Source organism: Myotis daubentonii, chromosome 5, assembly GCF_963259705.1.
Source record: "Myotis daubentonii chromosome 5, mMyoDau2.1, whole genome shotgun sequence".
Classification (NCBI taxonomy): Eukaryota; Metazoa; Chordata; class Mammalia; order Chiroptera; family Vespertilionidae; genus Myotis; species Myotis daubentonii.
Genome location: NC_081844.1, coordinates 84,594,058 through 84,616,516, shown reverse-complemented (window position 1 = coordinate 84,616,516; position 22,459 = coordinate 84,594,058). Strand labels below are relative to the sequence as shown.

At 48.8% G+C, this 22,459-nt stretch overlaps 1 protein-coding gene and 1 long non-coding RNA gene across 3 annotated transcripts in view; both read left to right on the top strand.

Annotated features, from left to right (window-relative positions):
* LOC132235798 (uncharacterized) overlaps positions 1-22,459 on the top strand; it is a 458,887-nt gene that overhangs the window by 326,616 nt on the left and 109,812 nt on the right. The gene's annotated exons all lie outside the window — the stretch shown is intronic.
* FGF1 (fibroblast growth factor 1) overlaps positions 3,365-22,459 on the top strand; it is a 90,295-nt gene continuing 71,200 nt past the window's right edge. The window contains exon 1 of one of the 2 annotated variants that reach the window (XM_059698743.1): positions 3,365-3,762. The gene's annotated coding sequence lies outside the window, so the exon portion shown is untranslated. Of the gene's footprint in view, positions 3,763-13,186; positions 13,560-22,459 lie in introns of those variants that run through there. The other variant, XM_059698742.1, reaches the window with a different exon arrangement.

Below are 22,459 nucleotides of genomic sequence, written 5' to 3'. Positions count from 1 at the left end.
GGTTCTAGTCAGGTTCTCTTGCCATATTTCTGTAGTCAGGTTCAGTCCAGGATCTTTTGCCATGTTCTCTCTAGCGAAGTTCTTCTGTCTGTAGGTTCTGTGTAGGTTCTGTCTTCTTGGCTCTCTTCTAAGTTCTGTCTCTCTTGGTTCTGTGTTCTAAGTTCTGTCTTGTTACATCTGTATTTATACCAGTTGATTCCAATCCTATCAATCTCTATTCCAAAGGTTAGGGCGTTTCTTATCTCCATTCCAGGGAGTAAAGATTATGTAGCTTAAGCATGATTGTTCCTAGTTAAAGTGATTAATTACCCGCCTGGCACTTAGTTGAGGGGTTTTATTCCCTCCCTAACTTCAGGGGGAAATCCCTACCTGGGGAAACAACCTTTCTCGGAGAGGTGACCTTGGTTAAAACACACAGCGCTAAGGGGAGCAAACATATTAAGAACAGTATGCTATATATGCCAGGTCCCTTGAAACAGCAAGGATGGACCGGCTCCCGGCACTGTACCATAATTAAGTAACCATTCCCTGTTAACAGACATTTAGGCTGTTTTCACTAGTACAAACAATGCTTCGGTGACCATTTTGTGAATGATATTAATACATTAATGTCTTCTTTCTATAGACAGTAAGTCCAGTTTTGCTACCATTCTAATGGTGGAAATTTTAGGCTAGTGACAGAAACACAACTAAGACAGGCCATTTGAGGCCATGATTTTAGTTAGGAGGTGCCTCATATGGCTGAATTAGTATCTTAAACACAGTGGGCACTGAATAAGGATTTGTTTAATGAATGAATGAATGAATGAACAAATGAATCCACATCCACTGTAGACACTTGTTGGGCCTGCCCTGCCCTCATCTGTAACAGGATTTCTCAACCTAGACACTACTGACTTTTAGGGCTGGACACTTCTTCATTGTGGGTCTGTCTTGTACGTTGTAGAATGTTTAGCAGCATTCTGGCCCTGACCCAGTAGGCGCCACTAGTACAGTCGCAGCTACAGCAATAAGAATGTTTCCAGAAATTGCCAAGTGTCCCCTGAGGAAACATGGCTCCTGGTTGAGAACCACTGATTTATAATATGGGTTGTATTTGTCTAAGGGCAAAGGCCCTTTCTAAAAACAACTGACCATAAAGTTTGATCCCATTTCTACCCAATTCTCCCACATTAAAATGACCTTTCTTCATGGATGTTCACAGAGATTCCTGAATGTCTTATTCTTGGTCCAGATTTCACTTCTCTAGGGCCACCTGGCACGTCCCCCATGAGTTAGGTCAACCTCACTATACATTGTAAATCCCCATTATGCATTCTCTAATTTCCAAATACCCCTCCTTAGAAGTACTTATCAAAGTGAATTCTTACATTTATTGCAGTAATTATTAAATTATTCTGTGTCCCTCACTCAACTTCCTAGAATTTGGCATGTTACCTATCATTTTTTTGTTCACCATTTTTATATCTAGTGCCTAAAACAATGCCTGACACATATTAGGTGCTCAGTGTGTGTTGGATGGATGGATGGATGGATGGCAGCCTGTAATTAGTCAGCACTAGGGTATAGCAGTCTTTACCCACTTTTGCTTCTGTGCCTTTTAAAAGAATTTTGAAAAGCAATGTTACCTATATCAACATTAACAAGTTGATATGTTAAACGTTCATCATTAAGTCCATATATATTCAAGATAACTTCCAGCATATTATAATATTGGAATTTAAAAATTAAACTGTGACATTATTTTTTAAATGTACCTATTCATTTGTTATCCTTTCCAATATTTTCTACCATTTGCTTTCACAGTACTGTTCCTCAAGTTCAAGGGATGGAAGAAACAAGGCTGTTAAATAAATAAAAATTCCTTAAATAATTATTAAGGGGAGCTGAATTAAATTATTAAAGGAAGCTTCCAGTTTGGGGCCTGGACCTGGAGATTTTTACATTTGGCGCAATGGCAACTTGGCAAGACTTGTGAAGAGTGTGAACCCAGACACATTCTCAGGCAAGCCAGCTTGAGGGAAGAGTCCCTATAGAAATGGAGAACCTAGACGGTGATTCTCTAAAACGAATCCTTGGTGTGCCCCTTGGAAAGTCTTCAAAACCATCACCCTGGGGGTAATGCAGCCTAGTGGCCTGCAGAGGGCAGCGTTGGACAAGCCGTTGGGCTCCATCTCAGGCTCGCCCTCAGGTTAGCAGAGAGAAAGGGCAACTCACTTTGAACACTGTAGGGAGCCCAGCCTGGGCGGCCCAGCCCCGTCCTCTCCGCTGTGAGCTGTTTGCACAGTGAATTATTCACAGGAAACCGGAGAAGGAGGCCAGAGACTCTCCATTCTGTACCTAGAATCACTGCCTGGGACTGTAAACAGACGAAAACCTCATTCCCTCTTTCTCCCCTTTGAGAACTGAGTTTGGGGGGGAAATATTGAGGACTGAAGTCAAGGGACTGAGTCAACCGTGAGGTTTTTGCTTTTCCTGTAATGAAAGGAAAGTAACAGCGACATCTCAATAATGTGTTGCTTCAGGAGACAGTGAGCCAAGGGCGAGAAGCGTCTGCCCTGGAGTCAGACGGAGGGAGGCTCACCTTGGGAGCCAGCCTCTGCCTCCCTGATGTCAATCAGAACAAGGCAGCATTCCTCACGGGCTGTCGTGAGGACGAGGGGCACAGTGCAGGAAAGGTGGGCAGCATATGACGGACATGTGCCAGGAGCTCAGTAAGTAATGGTGATGATGGCGAAGGACATGACACTCCATGGGCATTTTGCCAGGCAGGAGTGTCTCCGAACTTCCCATTCCGGTCTGAAGAGGAAGGATCGGAATCAGGCTGTTCAATAACTGTCTTACGTTTTACAAGCCTATGAGTTAGAAGCAGAAACAGCCGGAGGAGGAACACAGAGTCGGGGGAGTCAACGTTGGAGCCTAGCTCCTTGACACTGTGCCTCCCAGGGCCGGGGTCCCCCACCCCGATGTTGCTAAGAGGGTCTGAGTGTCTAAAGCAGTGTGTCCGTGACGGCCCTAAGTATGTGGACTAGATGACGTGTCGCCACCTCCGACATAAAAGCAATTGCTTTGCTCACTGCACTTATCCTCTGTGAAACCTCCAAGAAGGGGGTGAACAAGTGGAAATAAAGTTAGTCACTTGGGCCAGTTGCTTGGCTATATTCAAAGTAAGGCTCCGGGCGAGACCCCTCCCCACTGCCTGCCGTAGGGAAAGGAACCAGGGACTAGTTCCGAGGGGCACGGAGACAACTTGGACGAGATAACTGTCCTTTCACCTGGCAGCTGGCCAGCCCCCAAATAGCTCTCGTGTCCAGTCCAAAAATAAGATCACATGGGAGGGGAGAAATAAATACGCAAGTGCTCGTCCTTGGGCTTTCCGTGGGTGCACCAGCCTCGGCCGCACCGACAGGCACCCCAGGAGGGTGACCTGGGGACCCCTCTGCCGCCTCCTCTCCAGGCTCCGAGACGGGAAAACAACCTGTACCGGGGAGGGTGTGGCGTGTGGCTGGCACCCAGCCCATCTCTTGGGGCTCCCTTGAGCTCCACTCACACCAGAGAAGGAGCAGGAGGGAGAAGACAAGCGATCCAACAGCCTCGAATCCTCCTTTTGTTGAAGGACACTCCCTTCTGATGGCGAATGGAAACTCCCTTCCTGCTGCAGCGGCCGGCCGGCCCTGGTCCTGGTAGGACAGGGTGGCCGCTGTAGACTGTTGCGGCTGCCGTGGCCCCAGAGAGAAAGTGCCCCAGAGCCAAAGCAGAGAGGTGAGTACATCCGTTTCTCCAAGGGGCTCAGACTGCCCTGGACTCTGCCTGGCTTCAGGCTTGCCTCAGCATGACTGCTCTCCCCACCCCCTCCCCTCTCTCCTCCCCATCTGAGTCTCTGCGGCAGGCTTGAGTCCGTGATGGATGCTGGAGTAAATATCCCTGGACTCCCTTCTTGCATTCGGAGGCCCATTTGCTCCCGGAAAGAATGGGGTAGGTCTAGTTCTTAGCGGAGGAAGCAGGAAGCGATTCCTACCGAGTGAATTATCTTTGCTGAGACCCACGAAGACGTTTCGCAGGAAATCGTTAGACAAATCCCATTACAGGAGAGTTAATGCTTCGTGTTTAAAAGCCCTGCATGAAGTAGGAAATGAAGGGATGCCAGCTGACTCGTGGTAATTGGGCAAAAGGGGAAAGCACGGAAATGGGGTATGTGGAGCTTCCTTTCCCCTCAGCCCCTTCTCCATCTCTTCCTGGCTTCTCAGGGCCCCGCAAAACCTACCTAACAGATCGAAGAATGCTTTTTGTTTGAGAACAAGAGGAACAAAACCAAAGGTTTGGGGAGAATTATTCTGTCAGCAGAGTCAAAGCACCAAGAAGAGAAAGATATTTTGCAGAGTCTTGGTTTCTCCTTCTCACATCTGCGCACTCCCAAACACGTGACATGTACCTGTGCGCATTTAGGGACATGTATAGAGGTCTCCATCACTCGTGCACAGGTACCATTATTCCTGGTTGCACACCGCCCCTCGGCTATGGACTACAAATGTCTAGCTAGGGATAGGCCAACACAATGCTGGTGGGAACAAGACAACTGCCTGAATAAGTCAGGATTCTTTTAGTAACAGTGGACTGAAACCTCGCCTGTGGGGATGTAGGCAAAACAAAAAGGAAATGTTCCCCCTTGCGTGACTGAAACGGCCAGGGCTTTGGTGTGGTAAGATCCAGCTGGGCAGACAGTGGCATCTCGCATCCATCTCTCCCCATTTTTTGGCTTCGCTTCCCTGTGTCCTATTCTATTCCCAGGAAGACTTATCTATCATGGTGGTGAGACGGCTGGCAGCCAAGTCCAGGCTGACACCCTACTGGCACGGCCACCCTACAGCAGTTCTAGCTACTGTCTCAGGGGCATATTTCAATGAACCAGTGTGGGTACTGTGCCCATCCCTCCCTGGGGCTGTAGTCATCCCTGTCCCCAAACCACATGGACTGAAGGCCATGAAGGGCTGGGTCCCCACAGATGCTGAAGGTGCTGGGCCTGGAGAAGGGAGTAGGATAGCCAACGCTGTGTCTCTGCTGCTCTGTGCAATGGTCTCCATTAAGAGCCAAAGCTCTCCCAACACAACTCCTCCTCCTTTTCTCACTTATAGCCCCACACACTTCTTAGTGGCAGAGGTTGCAATGTAAGGACAATGATCAGAAAGGATGAGCAGAAGAACCCAGGGCATGGCATTGCTAGAGACCCCTGGCAGTGGGAAGTGACTGTGGCTCAGGCCCCAGATCAAACGCCATGTCCAGACCCACTGGACACCCTGTGCTCACGCAGGTCTCCCCTCCCCACTCCTGTCTCCCTCTGCTCTGCTGCTGTGAACCCATCTTGCCTTTCAAGGAAAGGGGTGCTGCCTCCCGGAAGCCTCATGGGGCCTGCCTGCCTTTTCGGCTGTCTCCCTCTCTGAGCAGGACGGCACTGGCTCTCAGCATTATCTGTGCACATGTTCGTGAAGAACTTCATGCATCCAAGTTTCTCTCGCAGCTTGAATTTTACATTTCTGGGGGGAAATTAAATTCCGTCCCCAGCCCTCTCTGTGGTGTCTAACACATAGTTGGTGCCTGATTAAGTGCTTCCAATTAATTGAGCAACAGAAAACCTGCCTTACTGAACAGCTTAGAGAAGATGGCTAGGTTTCTTGAGGTCCTTAATTCTGATTTAAAAAGTAATATGATAATTATAGCAAACATTGATTGAACTCTGAAGGTATGCTGGAGTCCCTATAGGCATTGTGTCAGATAATCCTCACAATGACCCTAACGGGCAATTACTGCTACTATTCCCATTTACTGGATGGGAAGACTGAGTCTGAGAGAACAGACTTGTTCTAGATCATACAGCTAGTAATTGGTGACATGGGAGTTAGAGCCCAGGCATGCCTGCCTCTCATTTCCTGTTAAATTAATCATTTACATGTTTATCAGTGGGGCTTCCTGGTGCCTGATTTTAAAGAGCAAGAGGCACAAATGATTGGTCAGGAAGCATGAGGGAGCTCAGATATTTTAGATCCCTCTTCTGCCACCTGTGCTCCCAGTGCCTCTACAAGGAGTCCTTATTAGATGTACCCAATAGTGCAGGGTCACACCCTACCCCAGAGCCAACAAGAAGGTCAAGAGCACAGCAACTGTACAAAAGGAGGTGCCTCCGGGGTCTGTAGAGAGCAGGTGCTTGTTAATTAGATGAGGGTAGACTAGTCTTTGGGGAACAGTAGCTGGAGTGTGGGCCTTAGAATGCGGGCTTGCCCTTCTGGCTGCCCATCATTAGGCCTGACCCTGACCTTTCTCCCGCCCCCAGACCAGGGGGCCCAGGCAGGAGGCCTTCCTCCAAGGTGGCCTGCAGGATTCTGAAAGCAGCCAAATTCTGTTCGCAAAGAAAGCCAAACTCTTGAGAAAATGGTCACTGATTTTTTACACCATCTGTGCCTCTACACCCAGACACTGGCCTCAAGGCTGGTGCAGTCACCTGTGGTGCAGGGGGTATCTGCATACTAACCTGTGGGTGAGCATCTTCTCAAGAGCAGATCCTATCTGATTGATGTCGGGAGTCCTCACAATATCCCGTGAGAGGGTCCCAGTGCTGGTGCTCACAACTGAGTTGCATCCAGATCACACAGGAGCAGAGAAGGGCCCGGGCTGGGGATAGAGGAGCTCTGAGTCTTTAGGATCCAAGCCTGCTTGCTTCTCCTGGGTTTTATAATAGAAAAAAGTGAAAGCCAAAAGTAAGAACAATTCTTTGGATAAATCTTTAAGAGGAAAACCACTGCTAAATCCAAGAGAAATGAAAACATGCCCACACCAAAACTTGCACACTAATGCTCATAGCAGCGCTATGCGTGACAGCCAGAGGAAAGGTGCCAAATGTCCATTCACTGGTGAGTGGATAAATAAAACGTGGCCTAGCCATGCGATGAAATATTACTCAGCAATAAAAAGGAAGGACGTTTGGGTACATGATGCAACACAGATGAACCTTAAGGACATTATGCTTTTTAAGGGAAAGAAACCCAGACTGTATGATTCCATTCATCTGAAATGGCCAGGACAGACAAATCTATCAAGACAGAAAGTAGATTAGTGGTTGCCTGGGTCTGGCTGGAGCGGGGAATGGGGAATGGTTGTTAATGTGCCGGGGGTTTCTTCTGGGGATGACAAAAATCTTCTAAAACTAGTGGTGAGGGCTGCACAACTTTGTGAATATACTAAGACCACGTAGTTGTATACTTTAAATGGGTGAACTGCGTGGTATATGAATTATATCACAATAAAGATGTGAAAAACCCAAACCATGGCTAATGAGATCATGAACCCAGTGACAGGGCTTCACTGAAAGATGTGGTCTCACCCTGTTTGCCCTGATGGGCTTATGTCTTGACTCACTGCATTGGCCACGGGCCACCCAGATACTTCAGGTAGAAAATATATAGATGGGAAACATCGGATCCATAGATTTCTCCACAGTCTAAACTAGGGGGAGTTTTTTCCTTCTTCTTTGTACAGATCATTTAAAATTTTATGGCCTCAGTCTCACTATTCTATTTCCATTTCTGGGTTTCCAATCATGCTTCCAAAAGCATTCCCCATTCGACAATGATAACGATGAGTTCCTCTCATGCTTTTCTGTAATGTTTTCCTTTAAGGTTTGTCTTATTATAGTTAAAGCTGCAATTCCTCGGGAATTTAAGCAACAAATGGGGGGGGGGTCCAGGTTTTTTTGTGTGTGCATGTGTTGTTGTTTCGCCAAATAGCTAACTAATGATTAGAGTGAGAATTTTAAATATGGGCTTAAAATGAGTTTAGGGTGTCTTATAACTTTCTGAAATTAAATGTAAGAAAAAAAAGTGAGTGAGAGAGAAAGTTTGTACATAGGGAAAGGGTTATAGACCTTGTGAGAGTCTCAAGGGTGTTTTTGTGACTCACAAAAAGCCACCGTGCTCTCTGTATTTCATTACCTGGGGTCCATGTAGACCATCTGAGCACCTCCCAGCGACTGACACAGAGTCCGAGCCAACAGATCTGTTGTTAAACAATTCCAGGGGAGGCCTGATCGATGAGTCCTGGGTCAAGTTCTCTGTCACGTGTCAGGTGAGGGTCACACCACCTTTCAGTTTGACATTTTACTGAGACAGAGAACCAGAGGCAACTCTAACTGGCTCCCCGTGGACCAAACTGTAGGTTTCTAATCATCCGCTGACAAATCAATGGAGCTGAAAAAAACTGGGGGCCTCCTATCACAAAGAATGTATAAATAAATATAAAAGTGGAAATAGAACTACAAAGTGGAAATGCCCCTACAAAGAAGGTGGCAGATCCTATGTTCAGACCCATGCCTTCGTGTAACAAATATATATGCAGCACCCACTGTGTGTCTAATAGGCACTATCTAGACAGGTGGTTCCAAAGCATGGTCCCTGGACCAGCAGCATCAGCATCACCTGGGAACTCGTTAGACATGCAGATTCCCAGGCCCACCTAAGACCTACTGAATTAGATACTCTGGGGGTGGGGCCCAGCAATCCAGGTGGTTCTGATGCACATTTGAGTTTGAGAAGTACTGGTCTAGGGACTGGGACTATAATGGTGATAAGACAGATAAAATTCCTGTCTCCTCATGAAGTTTACATCCCAGTGTGTGTGGTAGGGGGAGATAGAAAACTAATAACTGAATACAGTAATTTTCAGATTGTAGTAGGATCTATGAAGGAAAAGATCTATGTGAAGTACAGTGGAGAGCCAGCCATGCAAAGAATTAAGGGGTAGAAAATAAATGCATACACTTTAGACAGAGGGAACGGCAAGTGCAAAGGCCCTGAGGTAGGACCATGATTGGCTTATATGAGGAGCAAGGTGACTGAGCACAATGAGCAAGGGGTGAGCAGGGGATGGGCTTGGAGAGGCAGGTGGTGGTAGCAAGCTCAGCTTTTGTTCTTAGTGCAAGGGAAAGGCAATGGAGAGTTTTGTAGGGACATGATCTGTTTACCTTTTAGCAGGATCCCTCTGGAATGAACTGTAGGGGTTAAGGGTAGAAGCAGGGAGGGCAGCTGGGAGGATATTGCAATAATTAAGACAAGGAATGTTGGTGTTTGGATGCACTAGACCAATGTGCAAAGACCATTATTAAATGAAAAACAAACAGCAATGCAGGACATAGGAAATTGTTTTTAAGCATACACACATTCAGGAGTACAAAGACATTTTTTTCCCTCGAAAGGATCCAGAAAAAAAAAAAGTTAATAGTGGTTACCTTTGGGGAAAAGGGGGTTAGTGAGGGTCATTTTATACCTTTCAGTGTATTGTACATTTTTATGATGTGCACAAAGCATTACTACTCTTTAAAGATAAAATATTTTAAAATAAAGATTGAAAAACTGAGTTAGAGGGAAACATAAAATAGAGTAAGCGATGGGTGATCAATGTCAGAGAGAGGAAGCCCACCTCCCATGGATGTGACCTTTGCAAGCATCCTGCCCACAGGGTGATGGAGAGTCGGGCTGACAGAGTGGTGTGACTCCTGTTCTTGTATTATAATGGGGACAGGGAGAGGCATCTTCCCACTGGAAACCGCTGGACCCGTGTCAGCCCTGCAGCTCCGGTGATATTTGCGGTTATGAGGTCTCCTTGGGCAACTACTACAGTTTCCCGTGGACGTCTGCTGCATTTCCCTCTGCCTGTTTGTCAGATCGCTCCCCTCCTTCTTCTTGGCAGCAGGTTCACCAGGAGGCCAGCGTGCCCTTCATCTAATTGCATGATTGGGCATAAACAGAAGAAATCCTTCGCTGGAGGGAGAGAGTGGCACGCAGCGTCTGATTTCCCCTGTCAGCTGATGGGGATTTGTTGAGTCCCATCAAGGTCAAATGAGATTAGAAAGAAAATGCAGTGTGTCTGGTGTGCATACCACCTAACTGTATCACTTATGTAAACAGGATGAACAAAGGAGAAATTTTACAGCAAATATTGAATGTCAGCTTTAAGATCCAAGGACAAGAAGCCAGGGCTTACATATGTTATACCTGGAGAGAAAGAAAATGTATTTATTGGGGACATGTTGGACCCTGCTGATTCTCTCATGCTCTGATTCTTTTTTCTTGTTGGTGCAGTTAAAAAGTGGTCCTCTGCCCCGACCAGTTTGGCTCAGTGGTTAGAGTGTTGGCCTGCAGACTGAAGGGTCTCGGTTTCTATTCCCATCAGGGGCACGTACCTCGGCTGCAGGATAGATCCCCACCCGGGGCCAGTGCAGGGGAGAGGCAAGCAACCAATCGATGTCTCTCTCTCACATCCATGTTTCTCTCTCTCTGCCTCTACCCCTCCCTTCCACTCTCTCTAAAAGTCAAGGGGGGAAAATATCCTTGGGTGAGGATTAACAACAACAAAATTTAAAAATGATTGTTTTATGTCCTGATTTTCAGAGGCACTGAGCCCAGAATAAGTAAAATCGTGGAAATGCCCCATCCTCTTTTATTATCCTTCTGAAGTGCTTATGAGAGGGTTAGAGCCACTTTCTAAAATAGCAGCTGTGGAAATGCTCGGGGGTGAGTCAATCTCTTAGGATGCGGAAGGACAAAGCCTCACCTTCGGCAGCGGCCACATCTCAGACATGGATGACTCGCCCAAGGCCACACCTCTGTGGATGAACCTACTGGGCTTCTACTAGGACTTTTGTTGGTCCTCCAAATCTGTCCTTTTCTTCCTGGCTCAGTCCCAGCCTCTGCGGCGCTAGCAGACTTGATTATAAGGTTTTATTCACAGCAGCAAGGTCATTAAAAGTGGTCTCAGAACTTTGAGGGGAGATGGGGTTTCTGTTACATTCTGTGTATTGGGTCTAGCGTGCTGTGGGTGCCTAATACATGGCTTCCACAGCTATTATTTCAATCGACTATTTCTTGGCCCAGAGCTGGAGCTATTCTGAGTCCAGACTTTTAAACTAGGCAACCTCCATGTCCCTTCCCACACTAAATAACGGTGAGGCCAAAAAGCATTAACATATTTCACGACTCAAACCATCTGACTGTATATTATTGAAAAGATAAATCTAGATACTTGACCTGGAAGTTGAAATAAATAGGGAACCTGAGGGATGTTAAACTGCAATTTTAAGAAATTTCAACACTGAAGGGAATTCTCTTACAGTAAATACTTTAAGGACCCAAGGCGCCATTCTTTCCCAGCATTTGGACAGGGTCATTTCTGAACACCTGATATGCAGTAAGGAAATTCATTTTTCTCAGTAGCGAGGGGGCGATCCTTTGCCCAAGAGCTGCGCAGTTTGTGTTTAACAGCATCTCGCAACTGCATGTAATGGAGAAATAAAACTGCAGTAATGACTTACACTGCCTTGCAGTTTTAAGGTGCTCTCACACTTTAGCACATTTGATTGTCACAATAATCCTGCCAGCTTGCAGAGAAGTGGTTACGAGCATCTTATTCATCTCTGTGAAGAGGGAAGAAATTCCAAGTCCTGAAGGGCTGAGTTGCCCAGGAATGGTCAACCCCATAGAGTGGGCAGGTTCAAGGGTGTTAACCTGGTTTCAGGCACAGGGAGGACTTTAACCAGGGGTGCACCCTGGGGATACTCAACCACATCTCTGGCCTCGGACTTTTAGGGTATTTCCTCACTTAAAAATCTATCATTCCACGTGGTGAGAAAGAGTTAACACACACATATACACCACATACACCAATGCAGCATAATTCTCCAATATTGAGAAGACAATTATCCGAAATATTTTTATCTTTCTATTATTCAGGAGGCCCATGGGAATCATGCAGAGACTCAGGGAGATTACTATTTTTAATCCTCACCTGAGGGTATATTTTTCATTGATTCTAGAGAGAGAGGAAGGGAGAGAGAATAATCGATGTGCAAGATAAACACTGATTGGATGCCTCCCATAAGCACCCCAACCGGGGATCGAACCCACAACCTGAGTATGTGCCCTGACCGGGAATCGAACCTACGACCTTCCAGTGCATAAGACAACGCTCCAACCAACTGAGTCACCCGGCCAGGGCAAGATTATTATTTTTCTAAGTAAACTGTCAGTACCTGACTATGTGGGAGTAATTGGCAGTTCATGGAGGTTCCAGTTAATAAAGTTTGGAGAAACAACCTGTTTCTGCTCCTTCAGGTCCCTTTTAGGAGAGCTGCTGCTCATCACGATCGGAGTCACGTGATGGGTGTGCCCCTAGCTCTCTGTCACAGGAGGTGAGACGAGCTTCTCTGAGGCTCAGCCCTGCAGAGGGCACAGGAAAGGCTCCCTGGGTGACCGTGATGAGTGTGGAGTACAAGCTTCCACCTCCAGCTTCCCGGAGGAGGGAGAGGCCAGAGAGCATGTTTCCAGTTCCAACAGGTCAAGCTGTACCTGTCTATCTGACTCATCAGGTGGGGAGGCTTGCCCACACGCACGCACACACACACTCTCACACTCACACCTCCCAGGCTCACATGAACAAGGAGGGGACTCTTCATCCTGTTTCCATTTGGCCTCTTCAAAGACACTTCCTGGTCCATGCCTTTCAGCCCATCTTCAGTCCCCACCTCCTAGCCAAAGAGTGATTTGCACAGGCCGCTTCCTGCCTTTCTTACCCCATTCCTGGCCATGGCATACCTATGGTGTGCATGGTCCTCTGAAGAAATCCCCACCCCTGCAGCTGGGCTCACCTGACAGCCCGCCTGGTGCAGCAGGGACAGGCTTGACCACTGGTGCGGAATAGTCTCTCTGCAGCCCTAACCTAGATGGCCACTGCCTCGCGTGGCTTTGCAAAACATCCTCTGCAAGGCTTGGCTCTGGGAACGCCACAGACAGACACACACACACACTCTGCCACACACAGACACCTACACCCTGTGCAGCGATGCCAGATGACAGAGCAGCCTTCTGATTCCAGAGAAGCATCTCTGAGCCGCGACCTGCTGTTTCCCTGGCAACCAAGGCCTCAAAATAAACAGGATTCTGCTCAGACGGGCCAGTAGTCCGTTCGGTGCAGCCATTTGCCCCTAGACAAACCACGCTAAAACAACACCCGGATGGTTGCTGCCACTGTCTGCTGTCTCGGCCTCCCTTCCCTGCTGGCCAATAGCTCCGCGTTCCTGGGCCTGCTGCTAGCTGTCCAGAGTGGGGAGCGCTTAGAGCTCTGTGTACGTTTCTGTGGGTGGTTGTCTAAAGGCAGGTCCCCTCTGCTGATAAACAAGGCCAGGGAGAGACCCAAAGGCTGACACCTCAGGTCCGCTCCCCCTCCCAACTGCCTCCCTGCCTCCCACACAGCCCCGTGGACTGGTAGCAGGCTCTGTGGCATGGTGTCTGGAGGCGGACCAGCAACCCAGTGTGCATGCCACGGCCCGTTCCCTCTCCCCACACAGAACTGCGGGGAGAGAGAGGGAGAGAGAGAGAGAGGGAGAGAGAGAGCGAGCCGGCTTGAGCCTGCCAGGGAAGCACTGCAGCGCAGTGACAGTGACAAACACAGCAGAGGACGCCAGGCGGATTCCCTTCCCCTCAGAGGGAGAGAGGCACAGCCCTCAGCCTGCAAGCCCTCAGGTAAGAATCAGGCTTCTGTTCTGGGGAACAAGAGCAGGTTATATCCAAATGTGAGGGTGTGAGTGTGTGTGTGTGTGTGTGTGTGTGCCCGTCCGAGTGCAAGTATAAGGCTCCATGGGGAGGGAAGATAAAAGGGGAAAATGAAGGCAGTACGATGTTTTAAGCAGATACCACTGCAAAGAGCATGCCTGCAGGTGAGCACCCTGGGGCTCCCCTCTGGCTGGGTGTAAACTGTGGTACAGACTGCTCTGGGGGGAGGGCCTGCCAATGGCACCGGCACGTAAAACCAGCACTTGGAGTTCAGAGACTGTCAAAACGATCCTGTACCAGGCTGCCCCATTATCTCCGTCCCCCCTGCTGCCAGGCCGGTGACTGGAGGGGGCGGAATGTTCTCATTTACTTAAAGTGCTGGATGCGGCCCTTGTGGTTGGCACAGTCGAAAGCTGTGGCCTTAGCGAGTGGCTGGCATTCTCCTGGTGTGTCCCACTCACCCACTCGGGGAGCCTGGAAATTCAGCTGCCTCAGAAAGCTTGTCCACTGGGTGGGCGCCTTAGATTGTAATCAACCTGTTCCTATAAAAACCGGGCTGACATGTAGGATTATCTGAGGGCCCCACCAGGTCACCTGCATTACTTCTCACCTGGCCTTCTGATCTTCTGGGAAAATCACATCCTCATTTGAGATAGGCACTGGCAGAGAAGGAGCAGGAATGGCTAAGCCAGTGGGCACATTCTCTGGCACGTACGCCAAGCCACACCCACATCGCGATTACATGACCAAAGTATGCAAGGCTTCCAGACAGGAGCGCTCGAAAAATTCAGACCTCCGGGTGCTGGGGTGGGAATTCCAGGCATTTGACCAAGTACACATTTTTCGGAGACCCAAGAGGGCAGGCACCCACCTGATCCCACCTCTCAGGTCCAAGAGCTCTCTCTGTGCCCCTGCAGAACGCAAGCACGGTGCTTTCTCTCGCTGTGTCTATCACCCCCCTGCTGTGTCTTCCTTTCTGCTTTGGTGACTAGCACTTTCCCTTCCCTTCGCTACAGGGATTGGATTGTTTATGAGTTCACTCCACAAACACCAGTGGGAGGACACGAGCGTCTGGGCAGAGGGCGAGCCAGGCTCTGCGTGGGGATGAGCCAGCCCGAGGGTGGCCAAGGGCTGAAAAGAAATGGGCTTTGCAGAGCGGTGTCTAGCGAAGGGCTGGCCAGCTGTTTACTGGGGCCATTAGTGTGAACAAGTGTGGATTTTGGTTCAGACTGTGATTCATAGTCACAAATTCCCTTTTCCTTTGTTTTCTTTGTGTTGGTCACTGAGGGCTTCCTAGGAAAGTCCCCTTCTGAGATTGTGTGTCTGAAGGCAAGATCACCGAACCTTCTGCTGAGGGCAGCTGGCGGGCTGCTCTTCTGCAGGGCCTGCCTTTATTACCGGAGTAGATGGATTTGCAAATGAAGTACTTGATCAATGGCGAAGTTAACACACAAAAAAAAATGAAGGGAGAAAACACTGTGCTTCTTGTAAACTCCTAAATCTGGTGTGCACTTACCCATAGGTGGCTTGCCTGGTTCAAAAAAAAAAAAAGGATTTAAGGAAGCAAAATTCAGTTAAGTGGTTTGAGTTTACGGCAGCACCAACCATGATGATCATATTTTCAGTGACGATGGTGGATGGACACCCATATGCTCCTTCCACTCCAGCAAAGGGACAGACAGACGTCTGATCCCAGGACAGAGTGTGTGCTGGTTCACTTTGCTGGCAAGCAGACCCTGAATCAACTACTGCAGCTCATGGAGCAGCCAGCCCTGTAGCGCTAGCTTCCGGATGAGGGGTCCTGCAGAGTGGAAGGAACTCATCTAACAGGCATGCCTGGCGAAGGCAATATCCTCGGTTTAAGATATGGGAAAGATAATATTCAGTCGTTTCTGCCACAGACATACCCTGGTTTAGGTAAATTTAACACCTATACATGACATATAAATTGGACGGGAATGAGTATCTTTTCCTCAAGAAAGGATCTGCTAATCAACAAATATTTATTTAGTACTGACAAGGTGTCCCAACTCAAGATGTGACAGCATCCAGCCCACTCAACCATAGAGAAGGGAGGGGACCTACCTGGGAGAATGAGCTGGGCTGGCAGAATGTCCAACTCAGGTGGGAAGAGAAGGTGTCCAAGATATAGGAGTAAGGACAAGCACCGGTCCAGTGGCCTACAGGGAGAGAAGAGGGAGAGTGTGAATACTGATTATTTTGATTCCTAAATTTTATTATGTAAGAAAGGCAGCATAACATAGCGGCTGAGTGTGTAGATTTTGCAGCCAGATTCTCTGAGGTTCAAATTCAAATTCTGACTCTTATTAGTTTGGTGACCTTGTGCCTCAGTTTCCTCATCTGTAAAATGGGGTAATAAAATACCAACCTTGTTGTTGAAAGGACCAAATAAGTAATGCTCTTAGCACAGTGCCTAGTTTATAGTGATTACTATGTATTTGTTATTATTGTTTATTGTTGTTATTACTAGAGGCCCGGTGCATGAAATTCGTGCATAGGTAGGGTCCCTAGGCCTGGCCAGCAATGAGGGCCAATCTGGGCCTTCCAGCTGCCGGCCAGGGCCTCCCTTCATTCCGCGCTGCTCCCTGGTGGTCAGCTCACATCATAGCAAGCGATCGGTCTACCAGTTGAACTCCCATGGGGATAATTTGCATATTAGGCATATATATATATATATATTATTGAAAGGTGAGCACTGAAAAGGCTGCCCACAGGTGGATTTGTTCCAAAGTCCAAAATGACACTCTGTGAGTGACCACTAGAGCCACATTTTGGGCAGCCTGGAGGTGCTGTGTGGAGATTTGCTGATTATCAGCGTTTCTTGAGCCCTTGCTTTGTGCCCAGCACTGTGCTTGACTTTACGTGTATGACCTCACCAAATTCTCATAACAACCCTATGAAATAGGGGTGTTGTAGCTGCAGGAATTAAGGCTTGGTGGGCTGGACCATTTGCCTAAGGTCACACAGTCACCAAGTGGCAGAGCCACACCTCACGCCAGGCTGTGTTCCTAACCGGTATGCCATCTGTGTTCTGGGGGAATCACTGGAGGTGTCTTAAGAGTAGGTGGAGTTTGGTGACAGGAATTCAATAGCAGATGATATTTGAAGATCTAGAAGGTAGGCCAGGATTTGAAGCCCTGCCTAGAGGTACAGGACATCAGCTTGGCCCATGGGCAGAATCGCCGCCACCTTGAGGACCTACAGTCTTTGGGACCAGGTCTTCAGGAACAAGACATGAATGCAGGCAAGGTGGCCTCAGGTCCTCCTGAACCAGACAGTGATGGTGTCCAAGAAGAGAGGAAATGGTGCCTAACAAGAGACAGAGGCACAGAGGGTGCTGGGCCAGGGCTCCTTATCCCTCAGGCCTAAGGTAGGAGGTCATCTTGAGCTAAGCCTGAGGTCAAGACTGGATGACTCCAGTTATGGAGGGAGGAGAAATAGACAATTCAGAACTTAGTGTCTGGGTGCACTGAAGTTTACACTGATATAAATGACTTGACTTGCCAATGCAATCCCTCAAAGTAGAACATTCAAAATGTGATTTACAGAAATTTGTTTTATGCATAATTGCTCAAGACCACTTCTCTGACTCCATCAGAAAGGCGTTCCCACCTTGCACTAGGGCTGTGTAGATGTGGGGGTTTCTAGTGGACAAGACTCACCTTTGCCCCTCTAGGACCTGTGGTCCAGTCTGGGGGTTTTCAAACTTCAATGTGCATAAGAATTATAGGGAAGCTTGCTTAAAAATTAGGTTTCTGGGTCCTGCCATAATCCAGCTAGGTTCCTGAGGGACCCAGGGTTCTGCATTTCCTGAGTAGGGAGAGTATCTCTGATGCTTTGGTCCACAGGCCACCATTGTGGACGCCCAGGTCTGACAGTTGTTCTGGTTCCTTTGTCTTCATTACTGTTAATGAGAACACAGAGTCGTGTGGCCTGAATACACAGCAGTTAGCCTCTTTGTTGTCATCACTTTTGTCCTGAATTACCACTTTTCTTGGACTAGACCTCTACTTATAATAATAACAGTGACAGCACACCTACTGCATACTGCGTTATCATGTACCTGGCACAGCACTAAGTCCTTCACATATGCTATCCCCTCATTCCATCTTCACAGCCATCCCATGAGTGAGGTGCTGTTATTATCCACATTTTACACGGGAGGGGAAAGGTCTGACTGCTAGTGACTGGCGGATTGGGGATATGAACTCAGGACTGGCAGATGACCAAGGCGCAGGTGTGCAGCCCCTAGACTAGTCTCTGAGAGTAGTTTTTGGTCTTTGTCCAGTCAACTCTTCTTTCTCACTTGTGGATGTTTCTCCGGTTCACATTCCTAACTTGTTCACCCTGGTTCCCAGACGCCCATGCAATTTCTTCAGAAGATGACGTGTCCCTGTGCTTTCCTACTTTTACCTCATTCAGGAAGTCAAAAAGGATTGGGGCAATGGCCAGTGGAAGGTAGGTATTAGGGGTTGAACGTTGTCCCCCCTCAAATTCATGTTAAAGCCCTAACCCCGCAGTATTTCCGAATGTGACCTTATTTGGAGATAAGAGGTAATCAAGTTTACATGGGGTCATTAGGGATGCCCGGTGTCCGTTTGAAAAGGGGAAATTGGGACACAGAGACACACGTAGAGGGAAGATGACGTGAAAAGATGCAGGAAGAAGGTGGATCTCTGGTACTTGTTACAGCAGCCCCAGAAAACTACTACGGGAGGAACCTGGGTTCCCTCTCTAGTCCCTCACTTGGGGGCGATGAAGTTGAAGGCCAACGCATTATGCCAAATTGTCGCAACTTTTCTTTTTCTTTAACTTTCAGTGCTTTTCTGTTGGCTTAAACAATGTTCTTTGGAGCTACAGGTAGGCCCAAGGCCTAGGAAGGAAGAAGGAATGAATAGAAAGGATGAAGAGGAAGGAAGGAAGGGCAAGTAAAGAAAAAAAAGAGGCAGGAGGAGGAAGAGGAGAGAGAGTGGGGTCTGGGATACTTGGGGGCCATTAATGACCACTTCAGGTTCATTCAGCTCTTTTGTGGGCACCTCCTACATGCCAGGGAGCATGGTAAACTCTGGGCTGCAGCAGAGACTGGAACTGTTAGTCCCAACCTAATGAAAGTTTGAGGCCAGATGGGGTTGCCAACATCAATCACACGGTAACTCTCCTGAGCGGTCCATAGTAGCATATGAGAAGGCCCGACCCAGTCAGGGGGTCTGAAAAGCTTTGGAGAGGAGGGGTGCGATCTGGGGGGTCAGGAGGCATCAACTGGGTGAGGGCATACTGTTTCAGGGGGAGGGAAGAGCACGTGCAAAGGTTCCATGGTGTGAGGAAGTGTGTCATCCCCAAGGAAGCAGGTGTGTGCGTGTGTGCATGTGTGCATGTGTGTGTGTGTGGGGGGGGGTAGTCAGAGCTCTAGGGGCAGGCGAGGGCCAGACCATGGCAGCTACAGCCCCCAGGACACCATGATCTGCTTAGTTATATTATTCATGCTGAGAGATGAATAACTTATTTCCAAAGAGGCCTCCTGGCAGCTTTCTCACCTTCTTGAAAATAACCTCTTCTCCAAAGTGTGGCTGATGGGCATCAAAGGCAAAGAAGTGATGCCGAGAACCCAGCAGGGAGTCATTGATGTAGGGTGTTCCGGCCCTCGCACCCATGGAGGCAGACAGAGGGCTCGCCTCCGCCCCCCTCATCAGTCTGATGGGAATAGCAGAGGCAGTTGGCATTGATTAATCAATGTGTGCAAAGTGCTGCACCGATACCTCTGGGGACATAAAGAGCTTCTAGAAAATGAGGCTCTTCTTGTCCTTCCTCAGAACTTCCATCAGAATTTAGAAACTGGCAACTGGGGGAAAGCTGAGAATATTCCAGAATCACTCCCTAGAGTCTACACAGCAGGAGAACACCTCCCTGGTTGGGAGTCACAGGCGGAGTGGGCTCAGGTTTCCTGGCCTGCAGTGACAGGGCAGTGTCCACAGGAGCCAGTGTTCCTCCTAAACGCCTCCATCCGAGGGTTTTTGTGTTTGTTTGTTTCTTGATGTTTGAGGTGATAATGGAGATGCAGGTCGGCTTCAGAATAGCTCCTTCCCAAGGATAAAATCTCCACTAGGTTGGCCAACAAAACTTGGTGCCCTTCTCCCAAGTCGGTCCTGGATGTCGTTGCTGAGGGCTCAGGAAGCAGCAGCCAAGTTTGGAAAGAGAGCTGACAGGGGAGAGCAGGAATTCTCCTGACAGTTCCAATTCTGACCCATCTCCCATTACCCTGTCATGATTTCAGAGTGACGGTCTGTGGGGTGTATTGGCAGGACAGCATAGAACTGAGAGCATGGGCCCTGGGGGAAGACTGGGTTCGAATTCTGGCACTCAATAGCTCCACAGCCCTGGCCAAGTTAAAAGCCTCTCCATTTCTAGAAAATAGAGATAATATGGCACCTGTATCCTAGGGTTGTTGACAGGAACAATAGGATACGGGTGTGAGTTGATACAGGGGAAGTCTATAACGCATGTCAGTGTCAGGTCATCAGTGTTAGATGTTGCTATCCCACAGGGTTGGTTTAAGAATTTAGTGAGATAAGACATGTAAAGCACCCACAATGTTTTAGTACACAATGCATAGCGCATAGTATTTTATCAATAAAGTAGTAATTATCATGACTCCTGTCAAGCTTTGGAGTCTGGCTAAGGTTGTTTGGAAGCCTCCATATGAATGCATTTAAAACAAACACAAAACACACAAAAAAAGATCCTGCGACATGAAGGTCACCCACTGCCCTGCTGTTCCTTGTTAGTGTTTTTTGTTCCAAGGGACAATGACCAGCCTGTGCTTGTCCAGCACTTAAAATCCTCATGTCAGGAACCTCGAACTAGCAAAACAGCAAAAGCTCCTTAAAGAGTTGAAGCGCGGAGCAGACACAGGCTCCTGGTGCAGCAGCTTTAAACTGCCGGCGTTTCCAACCACCAAGGAAAGCAGCGTGAACTTCAGCGGGCTGCTCTTACTGGGCTCACAAAAAGGCTTGGGACTCCCAGCCACCCATCCAGGGGGATGGGTGCAGCTCTTCAGGCTCTCACCCCGGCCCTAGCCCTGGGCTTTGAGTTTAAATCATTTGAAAACAGACTGCCGGGATGAAAGGGATGGCCTGCGGTGGGCTGTGGAAATTGCACCGACATTTAGCATGTGGGCTGCACCGTGCTCCGCCCCTCCCCAGTGAGCTTGGGTAAGGAACTGGTCCTCTGGAGCTTTGGTTTCCTTCTCTAGGGAGAGTGGAGAGCACCTTTCCAGGGGTGGTTGTGGAGGTTCCCTAGAGGTGGTGTGAAGGCTCCAGCTGTCTCTCTCAAGGTACTTGTTTATTTCCTTCCCTCCCTTTGTGGCCCTCCTGACCGTCACAGAGCTGCAGATGTGGGGAGAACCTGGTGGTGACCACTGGTTTAGAGGCTGTGAATATTCCCTGCACCAGGTGACCATGAGCAGACCCCCTGGCTTCTAGAGCGGCACAGAGAGCTGCGTGGGATGGGGTCCCTGTCACAGTCTGGAGAGGGGGTGCTGGCAGCCCCACACTCAGCCTGCCCCTCCCTGCACCACCAGGGTCAGGCTCAGAAATGGGTTGTCAGCCTGCTGCTCGCCTGTGTCGCCAGACCTCTTACCAAGTAAAGTCTGAGGGTTGATGGTCTCCGGTTAAGGAGGTGGACCTCTTCCCGACCCATCTGACCCTTCCCAGAGCCCTCCCCACCTCCCACTGAGGCCTGAGGGTTAAGCACACAGCTGGTTCTGGGTGGGTCCGAGTACAGGCAGCGCGAGTGGGGGAGAGCGTTTCCAAGGCGATGTCCAAGTTGTTTCTGGTGACCCATTGACCCTCCCCTCCCCTCCCCGCGTTGCACTGCCCCAGAACCGAGCCAAGCCCTTGGAAGGCGGCTACACCTTGGGATGTCTGGCTGGGGCTCCACTGTGGTGGGAGGTTTGGATCCCACGCTGGGATGCACCCTGGGGAAGGTCAGGGCAGGCTGAGCCAAATCAGGCCGCGTCACCTCTGTTACCTCCAGGCCTCTCCCTCTTCTTCTGATGGCATGGCAGTCAGATGTCGGTGTAGAGCCCCTTGTTTTAGGAATTGTAAAGAACACCTTTTAAAAAAACAACACGACAACCTCTAAGCACATCTGACATTCGTCAATCGCAGCCCCAAGTCAGTACTTTCCCCCTGGTCAGGTCCCTTTCCCTTCCTGGCCAGTCCCACATCCTGCTGGGCCTGCGTTGGCCGCTCATGTTTCTCATTATCTCTCTCCCATCCTCTTTAAAGGCTTCCCACTCCAGCCAGGGTTTTATTTTTAAACTTGCACGGTAATGCTAGGGCTGAGCGGGACACACTGCCCACACTCACGGGAAACTGGGCAGCCTGGAAAAGTCGCCCCCTTTTCGGAGACTGCCTTCCTCCCTCCCTCTCTTCCTTTCATGTTTATTGGGCACCTTCTCCTTGAGGGGCCCTGCCCTGGGAATTCAAAAACAAAGGACAGATATGGTCCTTGCCCTAGAGGAGCTTACATTCTACTGGGGCAGTGGAGAGGGGACACACACACACACACACACACACACAGTAAGCCAACAAGTAAATAAAATAAGTAGAAATTGTGATAAGATCTAGTTTATAAAGGTAACAACCTAGGTATTGAAACAAGAGAAGTTGTTAGAAATAGATGGAGAGAGTGAGCCTCTCTAAGGTGACGCAGACTGAAGACCAGGATAATGAGGGGCGCCCTGCCTGCAGAGAGGAGGGGTGCAGACGATCTTCGTGGAGGGAAGAACATGCGACAAGGCCCTGAAGTGAACATGAGTGTATGTCCTGGAATCCAACAGAAGGCCAGGA